Here is a 23,828-nt window from a genome sequence, read left to right on the forward strand (position 1 = left end):
CGCTGGATTGAATTTAAAAATACTTTTTCTTCCAGTAACTGGGCCCACTTTAAGATTGTAGAGTAGATTTTTGTTGATTTAGTGTCTCATTTAATAACAAAACATTGAAGGTGGGCCCAGTTACTGGTAGAAAAAGTATTTAAAAATGCAGTCCAGTTACATGGCCCGTGGGCCAAGCTAAAAGTGGGCCAAGTCACGGAGACTCTTGGATAGTTTACTTCGCTTGTTATTATTTTAATAATTATTTAAATGAGAGCATTATTGCTCATGTTTACAATATGTAAGTTTACACGTCTAAACCAGTGAATTAATTTTGGTCAATTTTAACTTTTTGTGGATAAACTAACAGCAGTAATTTACGTATAGGGTATAAATCCCAATACGAAACTGTCACAGGTAGAGGCCATGAAAGTTTAAAACAATAAAATGTCCCAATTGTGTATTAAATTATGCCGAGTCAACACCCATTAATTTTAGGTGGTTTTTATGACATTGCCGTGTTACAGTTACTCACATTTACCTTATAACTGAGCTCGTAAAATGTGAATTGCTACGCAACTACAAAAATTGCCAGAGAAATATTTGTCTTATCACTTAAAAAAGAAGGTTACTTTTCCTTTTGAGTCAAAGAATGTGTCCTGTGCAATAAACTCAGTTGTTCCTGGACAGTCTCAAACTGGGCCGTATTTAAAGTAACGTGTACAATCAAAAACATTCACATGGTGTTATCTGAGGTCTTTATGTTCACCGAACCTGTTCCGAGATCAACAATAGCCGCGGGCTGTCCACGTCTTTATTACTGCTTGGGAGCAGAGCAAGCGATGGACGGACAGCGGTTGTGGAATAGACAATTTGACACTATTCCCCAATAATTCGAAATCACAACTTTTCTGAAAAGACACTTCCTTCTGATCTTAAAAACTTAATTAATTTTAAATTACCTGTAAATTACGATTTTTGGTCGCATTGTAATTGAAAAAAGTAGTTTATTTGAGTTGACAAAATAGTGACGTCACTTGCTTGTAGTGCCATACAAAATCTATGGTTTCTAAGTAAGTCTAAGTTTCGTTTTGACAGGTTTAAAAAGTACGTCAATTTTATTGATTGGTGGTGTCAACATGTCTATTACACAGCGCAGTTTAATTAAGTTTAACATTATTTTCATATTATTTTGTGTTATCTGTTATGCTTTCGCCTGATATAATTTACGATTAAAAATATTAAATACATAGGTATCTAAATTTTCATTAGTATTTCAGACACAGATTTTGAATTAGTTTTCGGAACATAGTTAATTTTTATCATGACTTGACAAGCTGATGACATGATTATTACGAAGTAGATGGAAGATGACTTGTCTTTACGAAGTGTATTTTATTTACTCTAACTTGTCTTTATTACAAATCCCAAAAAAAAAAAGAATTAAATAATTCTAGACAATACACGATACACGTTTCTCTTATAACTTCCACCACGCGCGGTACACTAGCTCGAACTATTTGGTAGTGCTTTTATGTCCTCTCAAATGTCTTAAGCTTGGTATCATAACGGCCGAAGAATGTCGTGGGATATACGCGTACAGACGCCGCTTGCTCGGGTTAATTTCATTTTTAAATTGTGGGAACAATACTTTTAATTTGAACTACGCTGAATCACGAGATGTGAGTCATTTTTGCCATTCATAATATTTACGGTAGTGCCTAAGCTTAAAAAAACATAGCATTTACAATTTTTGCAAGAACACACTTTAAAAAAATAAATTTTGAAACTAGATTCGCTGAATAAGTGACGTCATAGTTAATATTCCAAAATAAAGTCTATTCTATTGGAAATTGCGTTTTGACGTCTCATAAAAAGTATGATAGGTTGATGATAATTATCAACTCACCAATAATGTCGGAAACAAAATTATAGGCGTATCAATGTAGTAAATCACAATAGGATTCTGCTAGAAAAGATAATGTTCAAAGAACTTCAGGCAATAATTAGGCCACTTACAAAGAACTTAATAAGATGTTAAATATTGACTAATTGAGATGAATATTATCAAACAGTTGAATTACGCAACACAAGTTACAAATAATGCTTTCCTAAACAATTTGAGACCTTAAGTTCTAAAATGAACAAGAATTCAAGCTCTAATTCAGATACAAAGAAGAGCCTATAAAACTAGAGATCTACAGTAATGCTAAGGGCGTGTTTTAACACCCACGTACAATTGTGTCTGTCAGGTCAGGCACAATGTATGCCGAGTTAAATCAGTAGGCCCGCAATAAGTAGGAATGCAATAATGGTATGATTTTAGTGTAAAATTAGGACTATTTTAATTTGATAGAGCTACAGACAGCAAAGTAAACCAGTGGCCTGTAAGGCCTAAGGTAGAAAGAGAGTACAAAGCATAGCTAGGAACCATTTATTTTCTACAAGTCTCTGGGAAAATCCTCTCCAAAGTACGCAAAATTCTAGTATTACAGATTTAATAATTGGAGTTAAGATATTTAAACCATCTTAGATCCTACAAAACATAGACCAATATCAATAAATCCAAAACTTTATATTTTATTTTAGGTTTAAAAATCATGTTATGAGGTACAGTAACAAATTATTTTTTTAGGCTTTTAGTAGCGACCAATTCTACTGCTTTAATTTGCCAATAGTGTAAGCAAAGGGAGTATCAGGTAACCCATTAAACATCAAAGAAATTGCATGGGTCGGCGCTAGGTTTTAATAAAATAGAGGGTACAAATTGATAATAAAATTGTATATTGTTGATATTCTTGGAATCGATGTTAGTTTGGAATCTAGGTGTAAATTAGTTTTAGATAATGCGATTTAAAAAAAAAAATCTTATTTACAGTACCAAATTCTCATAGAGAACTAAACTTCTTTGGACCATAGAACATGATGGTTCCTATTTTTCGTTTCAGGAAAAAGACGTCCACTGCTGGACAACGGGCTCCCCCAAGGATTTTTATAACGACCGGTCCTGAATGCATCATTCATTCTTACAGTTAGTTAGTCTAGCGAATATTGTGACTAAAATCACAATGTGAACACAATATCACATTCATGAAGACCAACATTAGAAAGCCGTTCATTTCAGCCAAATGACGTCCACTGCTGGACAAAGGCCTCCCCCAAGGTTTTCCACAATGAACGGTCCTGCGCTGCCCGCATCCAGGCTCTTCCCTAGAAAGCCGTATTACATACCAAATAAGATCAATTATCCACAGTATCCTATTAGAATTATGAAAACGTAAACTATACTAAGGCGCAGATATTGATATAATACCTTGCTTAATCCAAACCCTTAATTAATATCCACAGCACAGAGCAAGCGGTTGCATTACATTATACCTACATTATACAACGCATAATCAACTGCATAACTCCTAGGTTGACGACAAAATTGTCAGCTGCTTTGTGCTGACGTCCACTGGACTGTAATTACTGCAACTTATACAAAGCTGCTAGAACGTATTCTGTTACAAAGATCAGTGTTATAGTAGAATTGGGTTCAGTAGGTGTGTTTTGTCATAGTTCCGAGAAAGCCTAAAGGGGTAACGTGATGTACTGGATAATTTGATAACTTCATCTTTAACATATTTTAAATACAAATTTTCACTCTGACTTTGAAAGGGTTTGCTCGTCTTACATTAAATTGCATTTCATTGATTAGTCAGTCTGTTAAGTTCATCTTGTCTGACTATATAAATTATGAAAATACGTTTTTCAAGTTGGCCTAAATACATAGTCCTACTTACAACTATTAAGTATTTATCTTGACTTGCTATCGTTTGTACATGAAAGTGTATCTTCTCAGTCAGCCTGTACCTACTTACAATCCATTGATTAAAATATTTTTTTATTGATTATATGAAGCAGGAATACTTATTTCTTTATCAGTTTTCTGACTTTACACTTACCGAGTGATCTCTCTGTACATAATTGTACTATGTCTCTACCGACTCAGATCATGTAACATTGCATCTAGATGAAATTAATTATCGAAACTCATTAAATGTTTGAGCAACAGCCGATGTGAATACATATTTAGGTCAATGATGTTCACAAGCTGTCAGATGGGCTTCTTAATTTGCTTTTGTTGGTATAATAAACGACAGAGCATGAGCCAAGTTGGTTTGAGATTTTGATTAAATTAAATATAAAGATTTCTCGTTGCGATTGATTGATAAAAAAATAAAGACCAACTAGAAATTTAACAACTATACCTATTTTTAAGAAAAGCATTTCTAATAAATGAAGAGTTACTGAAAATAGGTTAATTAAATCTTTTCTAAGATAAATCAGTCAAGCGAAAAACCTTTTTAAGTCAATAATCCGTTTGCGCTAACAAAATTCACAAGTTTTTGTCTGTGATTCAAATTAATTTTCAAAAAAGCTAGACATAATTACCTCAACAACAGATCAAAGCTTTCAAAGTTATTTATATTAATTCTATTCTATCGTAAACAGAGCTTGGCTCTAAAATTCTGTTTTACTTTTGATGAAATAGTCATGATATTAATTAGTTACAATTTTAATTGTTTTTCAATTTGACTTGACCTCGAAGGTCCTACATAAAGTTCAATCATGTGTTTTGTATTGTTCGGAAACCTTAATGAAGATTGTTCATTGTGGAATAATAAATCAAAGGGGATAATTATCATTATTATTGACAGATAGATTTTTTTGAAAAATATTAAATCTATACGTCATTACCTAACCTATCGCAATTCAACTACAAAAGAAATACTTTTTTATATTATAAACAGCGTAAAATGTACTAAATTGACCAGTTTATTTCTCCGACGTAAAATGACGTATCTGACACCACCTGTCCTTTCCAATCTAACCGGTAAATATCTGCCGAAATTTCAGTTTCCATAAAATTTCCCGTTGGCCCAACAAAGAATGGCATCTGGTAGACTTGCTACCCTCAGGCATAGACAGTCTGTAATCATTCGACATTTTGAAGGAAGTAATTGGCCTAATGACTGATGCCCAAGGCCAGACCCAGTTTACGCAACAGAAAATTGTCGGTGTCACTCGAAACTCTGTTTTTGGAACCCGAATTCTACGGTTAGTATGTAATTTGTGGAGCTAAACTCATTGTCTGTACTTAATTTTAATTTCAATCCCACGGTTCCGTTTGGTTCATTTTTTGTGCTGGATTCTTGTTTTGGCGAACGTGATGTGCACTAATGATAATTTAAATTAAGTACAATATACCTAAATGCGCATTGGTTAATTAAGAGTTCAAATGGAGACAAAACCTGGAAAGATAAATAACACCTTCAGTAGTCCTAGGATGCGCACCGCGATAAACGGGTATCATGCCATTTTATAGATTTTGCCCGTACATTTTGACGTCGATAAGAGTCTTCGTTCGTTCGTTCATTCGTTCGTTCGTTTCAGCCGAAAGACGTCCACTGCTGGACAAAGGCCTCCCCCAAGGATTTCCACGAAGACCGATCCTGCGCCGCTCGCATCCAGGCACCTCCCGCGACCTTCACTAGATCGTCGGTCCACCTAGTGGGAGGCCTGCTCACGCTACGTCTTCCGGCTCGTGGTCGCCACTCAAGAAATTTCCTGCCCCAGCGGCCATCAGCTCTACGAGCTATGTGCCCCGCCCACTGCCACTTTATTTTAGCGATTCTGCGGGCTATGTGGCTTATTAGTGACCTGAGGTGGTGGGAGCCTGATGACCTGTAATACAGGTATACTAAATACCTAGCATAGGCATCAGACTCACACAAGAATGAACATCAAACGTATCTTATACATTCACTATGTAATTCTGTTCGATTTTTTGTGTGAGTAAAATAAAGATTTATTATTATGTCAGTCACTCTGACTCATTTCTGATTCGATCACGTAGGGAAACTCCGAGCATAGCACGCTCCATAAGATAAGACGCTCGATATGAGTCTATCACTTACTAAGACCAGGCCTGTTCATCTCCGCGAGTTTACATCGAAAACAAAACACGCACGATGGCCCACCTACAGGATACTATTCGACAAGGCCTCACATACGAGCGAACATTGACTCACGGACGCGTATTCTTGTGTATGATGGGAGAAAATAAAGAAAATGGTGTACTAAATACTGTGCAGTATTTAACTGCCTAAATAATAATAAAAACACAGAATGTAATTTTTTAAGTTGCCTCAAGACACTGAGAGGTAAATAAGTAGTTAATATTATTCACGATAATTCATGCTAAATCATGTATTTCCTCCGCCATTTTCCGCAGTTTGGCACCTCACGTCACATCATTTTACCGAAGTCAGCCCTATAACTTCGGCGCAGTGCCGATCACTGACGTTTTTCAACAAAATGGTGCTTGACTCTTGAGACAGGCTAAATTACACCATAATATTGTTAATGACATTGAGCATACATTGTTTTATACCTTCGCGAAGTAAAACTTCTGTACGTAGTACTTATTATTATTCTGTGCTAAGACTACTAATCTTCTTCTCTACTTTTCATCCACTTATGTATGAGTCAAAATTGTTCTAACTAATCTAGATAGACGAAGGTACCTTCTTGCTCAATGTCAAAATATGCATGCGCTATTAAAACCTTCAAAGATATACGATATTCTTTGTAAAAAGCCAACACGTGACTTTGTCATAATAAGCACTCTCAAGCAAACTTTAGCTCTAAATATTCTCTCGTTGTTCCTCAAGTAATGCTTGTTGTTTTTAAATTCGCGTAAAGAAGACAATGTTTCATAGCTCTGAGCGTTTTACCGCATTTTTCACCTTTAGCTATGATAATATAAACTACGAAGATGCTGTAAAGTGTAGAGAAAATAGCTGTAAAGGGTAATGAAGTTTTTCTCTGGGGTTATTTTACCTACGTTATTGTAACTAATTAAAGTAATAAACCACATTAATGGCTGAAAGTTAACACTAGAATCTACTTTATTTTGAATATAAAATCTTGTTTAGTGCTTAAGTACCTATTTAGAAATAGTTACAAATTCATTGCCAATTAGGTACAATTCAATAATATGCTCATAATGTGGCAAAAATTCATCCTAATTCCATAAACTCGCAAAGTTACTTAATTCAAACTTTATTGCATAATAGTTGCCGCCCGCGACTTCGTACGCGTGGATCCCGTTTTACCCCCTTATGGGTGGAGTTTCGTAAAATCCTTTCTTAGTGGATGCCTACGTCATAACATCTACCTGCATGCCAAATTTCAGCCCGATTCGTCCAGTGGTTTGGGCTGTGCGTTGATAAATCACTGTGTCAGTCAGTCAGTAACCTTTGGGTTATAAATATTTAGACTACTTATTGTACAAAAAGAGAACCAAATGAACCCCTAGAATTCTCTTCCAGTCAACCAATGGGCCAAATGAAAATTATTTTAGGAGCATGAGCTCGTCATAAAATGTCTAATTACTTAATCCGTTTGCAATATTTCTAATTGGCAACTTTTATCGATTGTTATTAATCGATACTCGATTACTTTTTTGCCATTCCATGTCTCGGTTCCGTTTATGACGTAACGTTAACTAGAGCAGTTAAGTAATCAACATTAATAACTGCTACGGTAGCTGAAGCCGATCATCGTTTGACTTCAATCGATTAATTGATTGCGATGACTGGTATTCGATGAGTTGAGTCATTCATTATTCGAAAGTCTCGATTGGATACTTTTAATCGATAGCTTAAATTGCAAGCGGTTTATCGGTTTTTAGTTTTTAATTGATACAAGTATGTTGTTGAGTAGTAATAATAATAATGCAGTTGAAGTTTTTAAATGGTTTGAAACAGCGAAACGGGATTTTATTTGCGTTTGCTATTTCACTCACATCCTACTTTTCGACGAATAAATTTGAAAATTTTTGAGGATAGATAGTTAGATGGATTGACTTTTGAAAGTGATGTTTTATTCAAGGACACAAAACAACGTCAATAAAACCAAACAAAACTCAAACTAAATGAAAATAACAAGGGTCACACCGAAACGGCATCCACTAAGCATCATTTTACTCTCACGCAAAAAGTACTAAACGGATTTTGATAAAACTTTAAAACTTTATTGTTGATAATATATTTGTCAAATTACAACGATAATTTTGTCACTAGTACATAAACACGGACTGTCTTGACAAACTGAATATCACACGGAAAAAGCCATGGGCAAAAGCTAGTTGCATCTTAAACACTGCATTACACAATCGGAGAGCGCCACACTATTTGCATTGTACTCGACAGACGGACGACGGACACCGATTACTCTGTTTAGTTTGACTCCTGTTATTTTTAGTAATGGTGTGGATCTACTGCATTTAAGATGTAAGTGTTTACATTGTGTCTCTGGGTGCCTGTGATGTGGTTATACATGTTTTGGGTGTAATTATTTAAGGCTTCACTTTTTTTTATGCAAGACAAGGCAGTTATTTGACCGCAATCGCACCTGATGTTAAGTGAGATGCAGTCTAAGATGATAGGTACATATCTGCCCTGTAAGTGCTTATTCACTCTCCAACATAAGCAATAGCACTTACTCCATAAAATTATGTATCAAATATTATATTCGCAACATTATTCCTAGCTGTATTATTTAGTACATTTTAAAGTAGGTACCTTACCTTACCTACTCGTATTATTATTATACTCAAAACAATAAAAAATCAAACAAGTAAATACAGTTCTTCACAAATTCAAAAAGGTAAATGTTACTTTCTTTAATTATGATAGACTACATTTCCGCCCGCGGCTTCCCCCGTGGTTTTTATTTTTCGGTTTTTTTATATACCTAATCTATAACACTCAGAAATAATGTCAGAAATAATAATCGGTTCAGTAGATTCCGAGATTACCCCTTACAATTTAACAAATATACAAACACACAAACTTTACCTCTTTTTAATATTAATTTTTTTTTAAACGACTTTTTATAGAAAATTACTCATCAGTATAATATGTCTAATAAGACCAAAAAGATTAGTAGAATTTTCACTGGGTTGGAAATAAGGTAGTTTGCTCTAGAAATAAAACGGCAGGCATTTAAAAAATCACTAACATTCCACATCGTTCAGTCACTTTATTGGCTCACGTCAACGCATGCGGTCATTAAAATATCGCTCCAAAACTCGCATGAGCGAAACTATTTCACTAAAACATGGAAAATACACTCATGGCTGGTTATTAGTGCTGCGTAACTGTCGATATTATTTATATTTATCGATTGTCTGTGTTTAATAATTTTATCACTACTTTAGTTTTGGATACAAAAGTTGGTGAACTGCTTGTGTGTGTATTCAATAACTTGTTACAAGCGTTAAAGGTTGTAATTTTTAAAGGTGTTAATTTTTTGAGGTGAGAGCAATAAAATTACTACCCTATTCAGCATTAACCTAGCTATCTCAATTCACTGAATAAAAGCTTCGATCAATGCCACTGAGTTCGATTCTTTTTCTTCGATTCTCTTCCAGATGCTTTTAACAGGAAAAAATGTTCTTCATTGAAACAACTCAAGCATAGTTTGTTTCGATATCAAAATCATCTTTTTCGACTTACTAAGTTATTGTATTCTACGTCTTAATTAAAACGGTATCTGCTAGTATATCGATAGATTGGTTTTAGTTTTCACAGCACTACGTACCATCCGGTGCGTACCACGCACAAAGTAATGACAAAGTGAATCGTTATTGAATCGTGCAGATTATGCGTGTGTAAACTGAAAAGAAGGTTACGACTGTTGACAGTAGATGATGCAAGCGTTCCTGTTGCTATTAGGTATTTTAGTAGACTGTGCAGAATCAAAAGTAAGGGAGGGGAGCCCTCTATCTTTTGATAATCTAAGTACGTTTATAATATTAGGTACGTGATAATATTATTCTAGTACTTAGGTAGTACTCCCTAAACACAATTATAAATATTAATTTAAAAAAACTCTCCCCTCCATCACTATCGGCCACACTACATCTCGTTCTGTCGCTAAGAATCACCATTTGATGAGAGCGAGAGCAAATACGGAAATGGGTAGTTAACACTGTGGCCGATAGTACGAGTACGTAGGTAATTTAGAATGGACGAAGGGGTAATTTCAATATAACGTTCCGTCACAAGATACTTACCTAATTTTTAAATTCATTATTATATTTTCAATTGTTTTACTTACTATTTCTTAAATAGTCTTAAAACTGCCTGTTGATTTCGGATAAAATCTTCAACTTTAATTTAAAAAACAGAACTTGACACTGTCTCCAGCATTTCATTTGTTTTAGTGCCTTTACTTTAATGTCGACATGCTGTTTGTTTAGCAAGGCCCAATAAGGCGTCGTGGAAATTTATTTGAGAGCAACTCACTCCAATAACTATCGGGGTTTATGGGGCCAAGCCTACGCAAGTGGGATCGAGCGCGGCTTTGGGACTTACGTGGGTGAATATCCCAAACACGTTTTTTACGCGGCGGAGCTGAGAATCGATGGGAGAAATGTAACTAGAGCGATGATTTTTTTTTCTGTATATAGTTTATACAGCTTTTTACACGATAGCAAAGTCTTCAGGACAATAGGTAGTTATTTTATGTACTAAAAAAAATTTCAAAGACCCAAAATCTAATAGCGGTGTCGCGTCCTAACTCTATTTCTACTCATAAATTGTGTTATTCCTTCTTTCTCGGGGATTCTAGTAATTTAAAAATAGTATAGCCATAAAATACATTAAATAAGACTTCCAAATGATATGAAAGAAATGTGATATTTCATATTTTAAGTGTTTTAAATAGCCTTTCAAAACTGTCCCACGAAAAAAAGCAATTACAGTGGCTCAATTTCGACACTCTCTTACTTCTCCAAAGAAGCTTTGAGAGACGTAGAGTTCTTCTTCCCTGCATCACTCAACTGTGTCCTCCTGATCGGGCTATAAAGACTTGCGACTTGTGGTATTGTTTTTCCAGCAGACCCGTAAATATTTGTATCAGCGGCACAGGAATATAAAATTTTTCAATTTCGCTGGCAAGTGTATGAGTGAAAGCTACTTACTTAGATGCTAAACGATTCTTTAACATGATTAAAGTTTGGTGTTTTGTTGTATCTGCATACAGAAATTATTGATCAGAATTATAGTTTTCTTTATAATTTGAATTTTGTAACAGTTTTTCAATTCCGGTGGCGCAATTTCGGTGGCTCCGGTGGCGAATCTATTGCCGGAATTGGTCTTATTGGCTCTGGAGCATTGTACATAGGTCTACTAAGGTCTCAGTCATAACTACAATATCGTCAGTGAATCGAAGTTGTGTGATGTACTCGCCGTATCTTGATACTGAGCTCGGTCTAGCTCAGAAGCTTGAAAACCTCTAAGTGGGAGGTAGTGAAGACTTTAAGAGATTATGGTGTCTCCAACTCTGAACCCTCGCAGCAATCAGATAAGTTTCGAGTTCTGATCTTGGGGGAGGGCTGATATGATGAAGTTTTCATACAAATTTCATACAAAATTCAGAAGTTGCATGTATCGACAGTCAATTTGACGCCATTAAAGAGACTGTAGCACAGCCCAGGTCTTGACCGAATCGAAGAAGGTACAAAAAGGCCAATAATAATGACTGATTATAGTCCTCAGTCTTCTGCATAATTTGACGCAGCATTAAATATGTATACGTAGTATTACGAACGTCTTTTCGAAAATGAGGTTGTCTGGGAGACTGGATGTTGGATAGCGAGAGTGTCATGTTTCAGGAAAAAGCTGCCTCACCTGACTCTGGACCATCGCCAACGTCCATTCCATTCCAGTCTCTAGCACCACCACCATGTCTTATTTTTTGGTTTATCGACCAATAAACATGGTGGTATTTAAGAGAACTTTAGTACTAGCATTCCATCTGATTTCATAAGCTCAGTTGTGATTTCATTATCTCCTGGTACATACCTTGTTGTTTTTAATAGGGCATTCTAATCTCACTCAAGCTAAAGTCTAGGATATCTTCGCTAAAGTGTCGGAATAATCTCGATCTTCAGCCTAATTACTAGTAGTGCTTCTTAATCTCTCCTAGCAGCTTAGGCATTTACCAAAATGGTTCTGCTATCCTCGTTATTCATATTGGTATATTCAATTTGGTCCTCGCAAATACATTCTTTCGATTTATTACAAAAAATCGTCTCTATAATACACTTTGTATCAGCGTGAGGACTTCGATAGCTATTTATACATCGATACTAAGCAGAATCTTAAAAACAGATGAGAATAGTCCTGAAACAGCTAAAATTTCCCTAGTCTCGTAGGTTGCAATCTATTCTGCCACTCGAGATGAAAATTCGTGGGGGTTTGGAGCTGGATTGGCACTGGTCGTGGCTTAGGCTTCATCAGTCGACAGCTTTTGAGCATCTTTTATTCGGCATTCTTCTATTTCGGTGGTGACTTCTTCTTCTTCCTCGGTCCCTCACTGATGAAGATCGCAACCGCAGATAGTGTTCCTTCATAGACTGCGGTCATAAGCTGTGTGGTGATCGGAGAATGCAAATGTGATTAAATTGCCTGTTCGTCTAAAAATGATTACTACATTTTGATTTTTGCAGTACTATTAGGGTGCAGCTCAGTACGCTTTTACAGTTCTGGCATCTTTTGCTAGGCCTTCTCTCTCTATGAAGCTGGCTGGATTTAGTCCTCCGTTTCTTAATTGTACTACTTTCATCTAGCCCATTGTCGCTAGGTTTGCATAGTTTTCCGTTAAATTACCCTGTCACAAATATGTAATGTGTTAGTTCAGTAGCTGGTATAGATCTAGAAATATCTTCATACTTAATCTCCAGTTCGCATGGTCTTTAGCGAATAATTAGTTGCGTAATTCTGAGTATAGGATAGGTATGATACCATCATGAAAACTTGGCTAGCCTGGACCAATATTTTTACTTATGGAAGATAAACCTAACACCAACCTGGGGCAGTTGGTCGCCCTCCCGGGACTAGAGTTGGTTTCTGGGTTTGAGGGTCATGTATGATGTCTTTGTGATGACTCTAGAATAACGGGGCTGTTGGCGGCTAGAGCCAGAAAGTTTTGGATTTGTTCTCTATGGAGGGATTTTGCCGTTATCACCATGCTTAACAGGCTGGTTGGTAGTTCCACTATGGTAGTATAATACCCGGAAAGATGCTGCAGCCCACCCTCCAGTATTTTGATTCCTTAGTCGGCTATTACGACTCACGTGGGAAGATTTGATGCTTTTTTAGGGTCACAACACAGGCCTGAATATTGTTTTTAATTATAAACATCTTTACTGGATAATAATACTTAATTGATTACAAATAAATAAGTAATTTGAGACAATCATCCGTAACATTCCGAAGTCCGCTGTATAAATAAATTTCGGTGGATTGGTTCTTAATTCCGGTGGCTCAAATACAATTTCGGTGGCTCTTGATAATTTCAAATTGACATATCTCGAGAAGTATTAATAATATTTTGATCTCTACCATATCATTGAATAATACAAGTTATTTACTATTATTTCTGCCACAAAAAAGTTTTGGAAAGTGGAAATTAAAATTCGCCACCGGAATTAGGCAAAAAACGAGTTTGTTGATATTCACCCACGTACTTGAATTACAAAATATAGTTTCAGGTTAACGTGGGAATATATTTCTATTTTGTAGCAAATTAGTGTTGTGCTTATCACCTGTTAAAGTTCTTTTATCCGAAATATGACGAAAGCGTTTCTTGCAATCTATTGTTCCACAGGAGAACCAAAGTGACTGACATAGCCGCTAAAATCAAGTGGTAGCTTGGACATGGCACATAGCTCGTAGAGCTGATGGCCGTTGGGGCAGGAAAGTTCTTGAGTGGCGACCACGGGGCGGAAGACGTAGCGTGGGCAGGCCTCGTACTAGGTAGACCGACGATCTGGTAAAGGTCGCGAGAGGTGCTTGAATGAGAGCGGCGCAGGACCGGTCTTTGTGGAAGTCCTTGGGGGAGAGCAGTGGACGTCATTTGGCTGAAACGAACGAACGAACGAGCGTAAGTAAGTAAGTATCGTATTTTAAATGTAACAGTTTTACATGATTAATGTAATGAGTTATCTGCAAAAAAGAACACCCGTTCGAAAAAAAATATTTAGATAGATAATGTGCCTACATACTTTACTTTTCAACCCACATAAGTGATATCTTATGTCACAATATTAGAACATTTCAACTAAAATCGAACCGTTAGTGTTTGTGACCACGGCTGCAGCATAGCAGCCGAAACGTCAAGCCGTGAGTACATAATGTAACTCATTAATGAACGTCGCGTTAAGACCCGTGTCTTACTATTTTATTAATATTCAAAGTTATCAACGAACTTTCAAAAAGGAACACTGATTTAATTACCGGCTACCGTTACACAATCCAAAATAAACAAGCCTTATGTAAATCGATGTGTGTAAAAGAATTCATCATGTTGTGACAATCAATTACTCACTGGGTTTGTACCAACTACATTAGTATCAATCAATGTCGTATTAATTAGATCAGATACGCCTACGTGGCCGAAACAGTGTACGATTTAGGGTCTGTCACTACGCAAACACAGATTAGAACGTATCTCCTGATCGGTGGATCACATAGACACAAATAACAGCATGAGATGAGAGTAAATATGTAACATTATATCATTTACCGTTAATAATTTGGATCAACAGAAACGGCGCAATTTTTTATATATATTTTTACGTCAACAAAAGCATAAAAAAACTTGAATAAATATTAATATTTAGATTTAACTAGCTTTTGCCCGCGGCTTCACCCGCCTGAAATTTAGTGTCACAGATCGGCATAAATTATATCCTATATGTTAATTTGAATTACAAACAATAATACTGTAAAGTTTCAACAAAATCCGTTCAGTAGTTTTTGCGTGAAAGAGTAACAAACATCCAGACATCCTGAAAGCCAAACTTTCACATTTATAATATTAGTAGGATACAGTAAACATTAAATAATGCTCTAATTTAATTCAATGATGTGACAAATCTAAATGATTAAGTAGAAAAATGTCAAGCTTAACAAGGAAGGTAGGTAACATGGGTATTAAGTAGAAATCAAAGCCGCAAACAAAAAAACTAAAGCCACCAATACACAATCCACGACTGGTTTTTAATTAAGTCCTGAAGCTGGCATTAATAAGGCCCAATGTTTCACGTAAACGACCGAAATAGCCAGCACAAAGCGAATTCAATAAGAGCTCCTTTCAAGCGTGTCTGTTCGTTCCATTGCTTTGTGCCTTTATGAGTTGGCGGTGGGATAGTGTGGACGTTCCTTAACGTTGTTTTAGATTAAAAATAAATTCTTGATCAAAGAAATGGATAAAACGAATTTCGGGAAGAAAAGACAATGGAAGAAATTAAGACGTTTCAGGAGAAAATGTTTGTTGGTACATACAAATTGCAAGAATTAAATAATGACCCTAATTATGAATGCGTTCTTGTTTCGAGATAAATAATACATTACAGATCGTACTTACATAGTGTACGATGATAATATTATTATTATTTAGGTATAAGATACTCGTATTGTGCTAAAGAAGTTACACATAATATTATACTACATAACAGAAGTTAAAGAAATGACATTTGCCTTAAATGCTCTTTTTACCCGACTGCGCCAGAAGGAGGGTAATGTTTGTGAATCCTTACTCAAAATGGTAAAAAAAAACAAAAGAAAAGAGTAAGCGGGTATTCGCATTATTTCGCATATTAATATACATAAATTCGCAAGCTCCGCGAATGTCGCTTCCACACAAAGTTTTCCATGGAGGGTATGCGATTTTTACTGCACCGCAAACAATGGTGCGTTTTGAAGAATTAATGCATGGATTAATTAACATAATCATGGAGCGTGTCTAATTACCCTCCCTTAATTAAAACTCTAAACCTCTGGTTTATTTGTTTCCGTTGACTTGCAATACTAAACCAGTACTTAAAGCTTGGGATAAAAGCTTCATAATCCATTTAGGTATGCTAATGTTATTTTAGGACATTTTGTGTGGTAATAACGTTTTTAAGATGGATAATTTGGTTGTGTTTTGTTTGTGTAATTGTCGGAAAAATTGAGGTTTATATTTTTCCTTGAACAAATACTTAATATTATCTGGGAACCGACTTTCTTGTGATATGCCATTCGGTATCGGTAGCAAAAAGCATAAAGAAACCAATTACTTACATAGATAAAAAATAAAAGATCTCCTTTATTCTCAAACTGTCATAATCAAAACAAATTACTAAAGCCCAAATCACTCTACTAACTCTATTTTATGCCATATCAATATTGGTCATTCGAATAATTTTAATAAAGATGAAACATTGGCATCGTTAATCTCGAATCCTGGTCTAGGCGGATGATTTAATTTCAAGCGAGATCCTTTTATTATAGATTGGTATTAATGAAGTGACTCAATTTAGCATAGGTTTTCCCTATCACCTACAGCGTTAAGTTTTAATACTTTTTCTTGTGAATTCGCTGATTCACAGTCGAAAGTAGCTGACAAGTGGAAATAAAACATTTGACCGCAGTCATAACTGTCAAAATGTCGCGATTAAAGTTACAGATTACGAGAACGTTAAATTAGTCAGCAACGTGTGAGTGGGATGAGTGAGAAGGGTTTATTTCTTTATTTTTTTAAATTTACCATTTAAAGTTATTTCCAAATAGGATCCTCGAAGATTTCGTACTTATGAACTTTTGACCAAAGTTTGCCTGACCCGGTGTTTTGCCTATTAAATAAAGAGCTATCATTGGTTGTGGATAATTGAATCCTAATTAAATAACATTTAGTGGAGCACAATCAAAAATACAAGTGGGTATATTTTTATATTTTAGTACTTATGTTTAAAAGTAGGAATATGATCTGATTAGGATTATCTATATTATGCTTAGGCTGGGTTGTACCATATTATTTTAACCGTAACAATAACCGGTGCTTTTGTAAGGTGTTTGACAGGCTTTTGACGTTTGTAAAAGTTAAAGTTAGATGGTGCAACCCAGCCTTAGTGTGCAAATAAAAAAATTAACATCTTTTAAAAATTCCACTAGTGGCAGTTGTATCCTAGAGCTGTAATGTAGCAGAGGCGCTGCCTCCAGAAACTCTAGGTGCCCATATTGTTTTTCACCCGACTGCACATAAAGAGGGTTATTTCAATAGTATATATAATAGTTAAACTGACCCACAGTCCGAGTTAACTGCCAGGTTAATAATGTAGTAATTATTGTTACATGTTAAAACTAGCTGATCAAGACGACATACATCCAACGATCAAACACAGTCATTACCCCATGATTTGTGACGTCCATTATTATGTAGATATCCAGTTGACTTAATCACTGCATAGAATGCCCTAGTTTCAGTAAGTAATTGGCATGCAATGCCTCTCAATTATTATATGTTATTTCCACGTCCAAAGATATACATAGCTATTTGGATTTTGTCCAACTTTCTACAGTTAAATAAGGTTTCGCCGCGTGTATCGTCTAAAATTGTGGCTTTGGCACATAAATATCAATTGAACTGCAATTAAAAGCTATCGGTGTAATAATTGCCATGCTATTATTTCTAATCTATCAATTATTGGATTTATTGTATAAAAGTACGCTTGTGTGAGAATTATGGTTTTTAACCGACTTCAACAAAAAGAGGAGGTTCTCAATTCGGTTGGTATGTTTGTTTGCTTATTTATGGTACCTATTAGATAATTTTTCATTCATAGACAATGGTTCATAAAATTTTAATATTCTAGAGTCAAAAGGGCATCGCAATGTGCGTTTGTCATTATTCAAGAGACAATTTTCTTTTGTAACCATACAAAATTTAATGTAATAATAGGTGCAAAAGGACTACGTTAAAAATTAAAATTACAGTTTAAGAGAGCAAACTTAAGCTGAGTTGCACCACCTTACTTTAACAATAATTATAACGATAACCTGTGTATTTTGTATGGAGTTTAACAGATTTCTGACGTTTGTTAAAGTTAAAGTAAGATGGTGCAACCCAGCCTTAGTTTCAAATAGTCTTTGAATCAATATAATAAAACAATTCTCATCTGAAGACGACTTCAATTAAGAAAAAAGAAAACAAAAATTCTCAAAAACGAAAAGACCCTTAGAGGTGGGGTCAAGAGCGGTCACGTTCCGGCGTTACAGATACCGTAATCACAGTGACATTGTCACTCGATATTTCAGCAGCCGTGATTCTCATTATAATATCGGAGGCATTAGGTGGCAGATAGAATAAGATACCGCCGTATCGGATATCAGATGTAAGCGGGACAGGTTAACAGCCAGCATTCCGCCCTGCCCGGTTTAATGAACATTTGTATAGAGCTGATGAAACGCCCAACTTTTTTACCGATAGTCCGATACCGATATTTTTTTTTATCTTTAACGAGGAAGCTCTTGGCCTACATCTGGCCCATTTATTGTCCCAAAGCAGTGGTAGGGTTAATACTGGGACGTGTAAAGTGTTTTTTAAAAGCCTATTTGCAAAAATAAATGAGTTTCTATGAGTTTTTATCTCACCTGATGGAAAGTGATGATCAGAGTAATCAGAGTACAGAGAGTTTAAAAAAGTATGACAGCAAATTTCATAGATAAATGTTTATTTAAAAACACGTATATAACTTTACTTTTTTTCACGAACAATCTACTTATGTTTACAATTGAATTGCTACTTTGAACTTCACATAGGAGTGTATCAAATTTTACAAATAAGAAAATTCATCGATATTTTGATAGAAATCTTTCTTAGAAGTAACCTTTTTAAAAGCTATATTCTGGGTATTTTATAGTATTATTTCTTAATTTTTCTTAGTGTCTGTATAAAATTCATCAAAATAAGTTAATGCTTGAATTTAAAAAAAATCGTCCCTCAATTTCAGATGGGTGTTAACAGCTCTATGAACATTAATTATTTCCAAAGGTCTCATATAGATAATACGGAAGTGGATCGCTGTTTACTGGCTATTAGACGTGAATGCGATTCAATTCCAGCCGCGTGTAGCGGTGTTGCGTAATGGGCAGGAGGTGACTTGACGATAAGAGTACAAATAAATAATAGAGATGTAAAATAATGATAAACGACGTTTATTATCATTATTTTACTTCACTAACTACTAACGGACGAACGCCCGACGGACAGACGATGGACGACCCTGAAGTGGCAACGGGCAGGACACTTAATAAATGCAGAACTGGCCCATGGGGCAGCAAGGTTCTGGAGTGGAGGCCACCTACCAGAAAACACAGCATGGGACCCACAAGGCGGACCGACGATCTTATAAAGGTAGCAGAAAGGCGTTGGATTCAGGCCGCTACCAACCGGGTGATGTGGACATCATTGGGGGAGGCATTTTAAGCAGTGGACATCCAGTGGCTAAAATTATGTTAATGAATGATGATGAAACGTCAAACAAATGTAAAATAACTAAAGTCACTGATGTAGCCCGACGGATGCTGAAGGTAGCAGGAAGGCGCTGGGTGGCGGCCGCTACCAACCGGTTATTAAGGACGTCCACCTAACCTATGATCAGCAGTGGACGTCCTGTAGCTGAAATGATGATGATGATAATGAAAATAATAATACGGCCCGGAAGACGGACGAAGAGGTGGACTGACGATCTGGTGAAAGGTCGCGGGGAGTACCTGGATGCGGGCAGCGCAGGACCGTGCATTGTGGATAACCTTGGGGGAGGCCTTTGTCCAGCAGTAGACGTCATTTAGCTGAAATGAACGAACGAAAATAGTTATAAGGATCAAGGTTACCCTAAGGGTGATGGAGCGTGCTGTGTTCGGAGTTTCCCTATGTGATGTGATCGAATCAGAAATGAGCTGAAGTAACTAGACTTATATGACCTTATCATGAGGCAATTCAAATAATATCCATGAAAATAACAATTCTTAAATTGTAGTCATGTAGTCGAACTGACGTTAATAATTTCAACGTTACGCTTTTGTAATATGAATTAAATGATTTAATGTCTCTTGTCTTGTTCAATATTTTTAAACTGTAATACGCTGTCAAAAATCAAAATCAAAAATATTTATTCAGTTTAGACCACAAGTGGCACTTATGAACGTCAATAGAAAATAATAAAAAAAGAAAAGGTAGCCCTTATGGGGCACTTTACATGTCTCCTTATCTTTTGGGCCCTACCAGCGCTTCGAGACAAACATATGGCAAGTGCTGAGAAGAAACGCCGGAACAAACTCAGTCACCACTTATTGCCAGGAATTATCTAACGGTAAGAATAGTCAAATTTAAGTACATCAAATATGTGCAGACTGAACTGACCACGCATCCTTGTCATCAATATAGTCTCGAACCTTGTAGTACCCTTTGGACATAAGGGTATTTTTTATATGTATCTTAAATTTGTTTATTGGCAATTCGACAAGGTTGTGTGGTATTTTGTTAAATATGGTAATACATTTCCCCAAGAATGAATTACCTATCTTATGCAACCTAAATGATGGAACAGCAAGTTTATTTTTATGTCTCGTGTTAAATGAGTGGACTGTCAACATTTACATAATGATTTACTAGGCATTTCCTTGACTTGTAAAGTTAAGTGTCCCACTAAATCGTAAAGCAGGTTAAGTTATTTGAGAGCGTTCAATAATCCAACCCCTAGGTTAACTGCCCAAGCAATGGCTTTAATATCCGAATGATTAAAGTACTCGTATGTTTGTTTATTGATTTTTATTTTGTGGAGAAATTGTAATTTCATCTTCTTCATCATCAGGACGATTTTCTCTATTTTAATATAGGGAAATGGAGGATTTGGCGAAAAGTAGGAATAGTCAATAGGTAAGTACTTAAATTTTTAATGCGTCATAACGTAGTTCTATTCCTTTTTGTCGGAACCTTACGACGAGATTTAAGTGGGGTAGTACAATTTAAGTACATTTTATTCCTAGAAAATATTATAATCTCTATTCATTGGAAACTGAATTAACAAAAGAATGAAAGTACACAATTATGTTATCGCCAGGTTCAGAAGAAAATTCTGAAGTAGGCTGCTCTTACATGGAAAACGTTTTCCATTGTAAAAATAATTCTCAGAAGTGCCTTGAAAGAGCTCAGACTATTTTTCGCTCAAAAATATATCCCTAATCTAAGCACGCCGCCTCAGGCTACGTATGAACATATGAAAAACATCTACAACTTATTAAAAACGCAAGCATCACCGCGGGCGAAGCTTACTCAAGTTTATTTGCATAACAGGTCTTGAGACAATTTTCTCGTCAGCCATTGTATAGAAAATCCCATCAGACTATACATTGCTGAGGCAAAAATCACTCTTAATACAACTAAATAAGGTCCCAGTGTTAAGCTTGACGTGCTGTCTACATTATTCAGTTTAATTTAGTAACTGTCTCAGGTGGCCCCGTTGCAAAATGTTCTGTCCTTTCTAATTCTCGCGCAGAATGCAGCTGTTTTAAAACCGGTACTAAGTGAAATATTATTAGCTTGTCCACTGTCCTGTCTTGGAAAACATTTGCTTTATGAGCTCTTGTTTAAGGCCCGGTTTCCACCAAGGCGGAGCAGAGCAGAGAAATATTAAGAATACCCAATAATAATTTATTATTTCCACTTTTCCTCTCCAATCAGCTCCACTCCGCGCCACACCGCTGCCGCTGTCAAATTCTATAGAAAAATTTGACGGCCCGACACTTCGAAGCTCCGTTCCACCTTGGTGAAAACTTGGCCTACCTAATGGTTCGACGTTAAAATAGTTACCAAGTAGATATGACTGAACATCAAGCAAATAACGTGGCAAATGTATGTACTTAGCCCTATGTGCTGTTGACTTCAGAATGTGTTTCAAAGAAAGCGAATAGACTTTGATGAGTTGGCGCATTTTAATATCCAGCAGTGCTTGGATTAGGAGAAAAACAAATTTTCAGTATTTCAATTCCTTTTCAATAGTAACTATAATATTTAATCAATGCAAAAGACAACAGTCATGTTTCACAACAGATTAAAACTTAAAATCACTAAAAATTGTTGTTGCAAAAAAGCTCATGAATTTTTAAAATGGTTATAAAAGTTTTTATAATTTTATAATGAAACGAAAAGGTCTGTATTTTTTCTTTGTCTTCTTTTGCTTTCCGAGAATTTCCATGGAAATTCCATCTCAGTAATAACATTTGACGAGACAATCTCTTATTTGACCGCATCAGAAATCTCATTACGTAGAACACTAAAAATGTCTTCCCAAACTTGAGTTTAATTTCTTTTTAACAGTTCCGTATCTCGGTTTTATCGAATTGGGACGGCTAAAAGTGAAAATGAAACAATTATGCAAATAAGCAACAAAATAAAACTCATTTTATTAATAATCAAATAAAGAGAGTTCGCATTCGCAAATGAAATAAAATTTCGTAAATGGTGGCATTAATTGTGGGTGGAGAGGAGGGTGTCCCACGCCCCCTTTTGTAGCTCATAGAAAACAGCCAAATCAGTCTGAACAAAGTGAAAATTCTTCAATAAAATGGAAACATTCCCAAATCAATTTTTAGGGTTCCGTACCTCAAAAGGAAAAAACGGAACCCTTATAGGATCACTTTGTTGTCCGTCCGTCCTTCTGTCAAGACCCTTTATCTCAAGAACGCGTGAACGTATCAAGCTGAAATTCACATGAAATACTCAGGTCTATTGTCCCTTTAAGCTGTGAAAATATCAAACTTCTAAGCCAAGCCAATCAAAAGATACAGCCGATTATGTCGATATTTTCAACAAATTTTCGACACTCGCAAAGGAATCAAAACCTACAGGATACTTCCCGTAAACTCAGAATCTTGAAATTTGGCATAAAGCATTGTCATATAATGCAAATATAGGAAAAATTGCGAAAATTACATTTTTTTAGTTATATAATATAATAAAAATATTTTAATAAAATGAAACTTACTACCTTATTTCTCACGAACGAATAAAGGTATCAAATTGAAATTTATACCAAATACCTAGATCTATTGTCCCTTTAAGAAGTAAAAAAATCAAACTTCTAAGTTAACGCGATCAAAAGATACAGCAGTTTATACCGACACCTTAGACGAATTTCCGTCACACGCTAGGGAATCAAAACCTACAAGGTACTTCCTGTGAACTCAGAATCTTGAAATTCGGCACGAAGCAACGTTATACAGTGTGAGTCACGTTAAAGTGTACATATGAAAATATATGAAACTAGACCTATTTTTATCGATAAAAAAGAGGTCAAAAAATTTTTGAGATTTTTTTTAAATTTTTTATAGGATTTTTTTCTTCCAATTACTTATTGTAAAGAAAACGTAATAACTTTTAAATTAAGCGGTATATCCTGATAAAATAAAAACAGTAATAATGCTAAATAACAGGCAATACTAAAAAAATACATCAAATACCTAGAAAATGCCAACAAATAATAAAAAATGATACTTTTTGAAAAAAATGTGCTTAAAAATTCGTATTTTTTTGGTTATTTGATAAATTTCTCCAAAAAATGCCCCTATAACAGGTAGTTTTTATTACTTTTTATTATTCTCTATCGTATTACTTTTGTAAAACCAAAAATTGCATGTCTCTATCCCAATCACAACGTTTGCAATGATCGTTTGAACTAAGCCTCTCCGGGCGCGCCATTCAACGCTTCGTTAACAACGAAACTGAAAGTGACTCTAGATTTGTAATTTTGATAAATACAAGTTAGATTTTAAATAAAAACAAAAGATTTCGAAGTAAAATAGGCATTTGAGTTAAAATTGAAATTGTCTCTACCTGTAGCGGAGAAAAATGTGGTGGCAGGCCTTTGTTCAAACGATCATAGCAAATGTTGTGATAGGGATAGA

Source organism: Ostrinia nubilalis, chromosome 11 (assembly GCF_963855985.1).
Source record: "Ostrinia nubilalis chromosome 11, ilOstNubi1.1, whole genome shotgun sequence".
Lineage (NCBI taxonomy): Eukaryota > Metazoa > Arthropoda > Insecta > Lepidoptera > Crambidae > Ostrinia > Ostrinia nubilalis.